This window comes from Pteropus medius, unplaced genomic scaffold (genome assembly GCF_902729225.1).
Source record: "Pteropus medius unplaced genomic scaffold, Ma_sr-lr_union100, whole genome shotgun sequence".
NCBI classification, from domain to species: domain Eukaryota; kingdom Metazoa; phylum Chordata; class Mammalia; order Chiroptera; family Pteropodidae; genus Pteropus; species Pteropus medius.
In genome coordinates, this window is record NW_024351730.1 from 40,263,612 (window position 1) to 40,267,549 (window position 3,938).

General features: G+C 34.3%; 1 non-coding gene across 1 annotated transcript; it reads right to left on the reverse strand.

Annotated features, from left to right (window-relative positions):
* Window positions 1-3,595: 3,595 nt before the first annotated feature.
* On the reverse strand, window positions 3,596-3,714 carry LOC120588604 (5S ribosomal RNA). The gene has a single exon (XR_005649265.1). It is a non-coding gene; the product is annotated as a 5S ribosomal RNA (ribosomal RNA).
* Window positions 3,715-3,938: the final 224 nt, after the last annotated feature.

The window sequence follows — 3,938 nt, forward strand, 5'->3', positions numbered from 1 at the left end:
GAATAGTATATGCCAGGCAGTTAGAAAGTGGGAAATTATAAGTCAACTAATTTACCCTGTTTTTCTTAAGCTAACCATAAGTTACTATCTTCAAATACATGCCGTACTTACTGTGCTGTAAACAGAAGTTGTCTCTCACAGAAGGGTTGCTTTCTGGGACTTTACCAGGGAAGAGGAATTTGGGGTTCCCCTCAAGAAAATGAGTCGAGAATTTCCCATTGTTTCTTAGATCCAAAGGATTTACTGTTATTTTCTGAGAAGGACAATTGGAGAAACTACACTATAAGTTTAATATCATGTTGGACTCTGGGGCCATTAAAGTCTTCGCCCCTCAGTTCTTGTAAGATGCTTAGAATATATACCATATTGTAGATGAAATTTAATCTCTTAACAAAAAAAATCTACATTTCTTTAAATGAGGAAATTATATTTCCATACTTTTATATAAATCATAAAAGGCCTATCACCATATCATAAAATGAAATAATTATCTTAAATATTTTCAATATACAATAAATATTAACTCTAAGAATACTGCTTTTCTGTTGCCTTCCTGTTTGATTAACAAATGTTTTCTCAATTTAGATGTAGGACCTGCTTCCAAAATTAAATGGATTTATCTTAAAAAAAATAAAATGATATAAAACGTTAAGCTGCATTCAAATTCTATTGAATCGGTGCTTTCTGAGCCCGGATTTCCCACTGAACTAATAAAATAGTCCTATGTAATATTGTGCCCCTTCTGCAGCCTTAAAACAATCCATTTTTCTTAACAGTGTATTTTTGAGCTGTATATCAAGTCTGAGATGAGCTGACTATTATGAAACTGTCTGTATCAAAGCACAGAGAAGCAAAGGAAGGAGATGGTGAATAGAAACACACTCATGTCATTAGTTTACCAAAACTGTCTTTCAAAGAGAGTCTGCCATTGGAAAACAGATTCCTTAAGAAATAATGGCAGAATCATCAATGTGAATAGTGTCCAATATTTTAATACATTGTGTTCCTTTGATTATGGTATCATCAATTTCTAGTCTAATTGAAACATATTTTCCAGACACCCAATGGAAAAAAAAAATGTTCTATGCGTTCTATGCATAATTTCCAACAGACCAGTGTTTATTATCCTTTATCAAAATTCATCCAAGCTAAAAATGACAGATTAGAGTTGTTATAAAAATAAGGTGAGGAAAACAATCATTTTCTTACATGAGATGATTATTTTGATGTAATGACTTACAAACAAAGTCAAAACATTATTTAACACATTTTTATTATATTTTTTAACATTTTATTTTTTTATTTTTCTTATTGTTCCCCCTCTCGTTCCCTCTGGTAACCACAAGTCCATTGTCCATGTCCATGAGTCTCTGTTTGTTTGTCCTCTTCATTTGTTGCTTTTAGGTTTACATCTCACACATAAGTGATATTTTCTGACTTTCAATCTTTCTGTTTGGCTTATTTTACTTATTATGATTATTTCAAGGTCCATCCATGTTGTTGCAAATGGCATCTCTTCTTCTGGTTGAGTAATATTTCATTGTATATATGTACCACCGCTTCTTTAGCCAATCATCTATCATAAGACACTTCGGTTGCTTCCATGTCCTGGCCACTGTGAATAATGCTGCTATGAACATCGATGTGCAAATATCTTTATGGATATGAGTTTTCAAGTCTTTGGGGTAAATATCCAGTAGAGGGATTGCTGGATCATATGGTAGATCAATTCTTAGTTTATTGAGGAAACTCCATACTGTTTTTTTATAGTGGTTGTGCCAATTTGCAGTCCTACCAGCAGTGTATGAGGGTTCCTTTTTCTCCACATCCTCTCCAACATTTGTTATTACTTGTTCTTATGATTATAGCCATTCTAGCAGATGTGAGGTGGTATCTCACTGTGGTTTCAATTTGCATTTCCCTAATTGCTAGCAATGTTGAACATCTTTTCATATATTTGTTGACCATTTGTATGTCTTCTAGGGAGAAGTGTCTGTTCTGGTCCTCTGCCCATATTTTGGTTGGCTCATTTGTTTTTTTGTTGTTATTAAGTTGCATGAGTTCTTTGTATATTTTGGATATTAGGCACTTATTGTAGGCGTTGCTTGCAAATATATTTTCCCGTTCGGATGTTTGTCTTTTTACCTTGTTGAGAAGTATCTTTCTTAATCTTTTTTATTTTGAAGTCCATCTCATCCTATATTATTACTGCTACTCCCGCTTTTTTCTGAATGTCATTTGCTTGAAATATTATTTTCCACCCTTTCATTTTGAGTCTATATTTGTCTTTGGAACTGAGATGTGTCTCCTGGAGACAGCATATGGTTGGGTTTTGTGTTTTGATCCATTCTGCAATTCTGTGCCTTTTTATTGGTGAGTTCAGTCCATTAACATTTAGGGTGTTTATTGAAATCTGAGGTCTTCTTATAGCCATTTTATCCTTTGCTTTCTGGTAGCTCGGTGTTTCCACTGCTTCCTTGTCCTTGTGTTTCTGTTTTCTTCATTTTGGTTGGCTTTTGTGGATTTTCCCTCTGGTCCTTCTTTTTTTATATTATATATTTCTGGTCTGAATCTTTGGCATGTGGTTACCATTACGAATATGTCAAGGATAGTTTTACATATACAGTCATCCATTTTCTTCTGAGCATGTCTTATATCCATTCTCCTTTGTGAATTTGGATCTTTGAATCCTCCCCTTTTCAGTAATTGTTATCTGAATTTGTCCCTATGTATGCTGAACGTTCATTACTATCTTCCTATAGCAAATTTCTTCTTATTTTTTTATAATGCCCTGTTCTTAGAAAAGGTTGCACTCTTCTGCTTTTATCAGCCTCCTAGTCACCTTACTTCTAATTGTGTATTTTTTTTTTTGCCGTTTTGTTTTAGGTGAGCTGACCCCTTTCAGTATTTCCTCTAGTACAGGCCTTTTAGTGTATTTCCTCAATTTTTGTATGTCTAAAAAGGTCTTTATTTTTCCTTATATCTAAAGGAGAGCTTAGCCAGATACATTATTTTTGGCTGGTAGTTTCTTTCATTTAATAGTTTCAATATTTGACTTGTAAGGTTTGCACTGAGAAGTCCAACGATAAAATAATGGATTTTCCTTTATAGTTTACCATCTTCATTTCTCTGGCTGCCCTGAGAATTCTGTCATTGTCATTGATTTTTGATAATTTTAATACAATGTGTCTTGGTGAAGGCCTTTTTGGGTTGAGATAATTGGGTGTTCTGTTGACTTCTTGAATTCCAAGCTCTGGCTCATTCCTTAAATTTGGGAAATTTTTGTCAACTATTTGTCTGAAAATGCTTTCCAGTTCTTGTTCCTTTTCCTTACCTTTGATAATACCCATTATTCTTATGTTTCCTGTCCTGATGGTACCAGCTAGTTCTTATATTTCTCTTTCATTATTTTTCGTTCTTTGGTTTTTCTCTTCTTCCTTTTGATTTATTTCTAGATTTCTGTCTTTGATATAACTGATCCTTCCTCCATTTGGTTGACTCTATTTCTTGACCTTGTTATTTCATTTTTCAACTTTTGCAGTGTGTTCTTTATCTCCAGAAGGTCAATTCAGTTCTTTTTTCAAAAAAAAAAAAGTGCCTACAGCACCCGGTATTCCTAGGTGGTGTCCCATTCAAGTACTAACCAGGCCCGACCCTGCTTAGCTTCCGAGATCAGATGAGATCGAGCGCGTTCAGTGTGGCATGACCATAGACTTATTTGGTTCTGTTTGAGGGTTTCAATCTCCTTGCTAAAGAACTCATTCTGCTCATCTAGTTGTTTTTTCAGTTCCTGAAATTGTCGATATGATTTGTTTTGGATCTCACTGAGGTTTTCAGAAATACCATCCTGAAGTCTCTGTCATTTAAGTTGCATGTTTCTATGTCTGTAACCTTATTTTCTGGAGATTTTTCTCTTTCTTTCTGAGATGCCTTTTCAC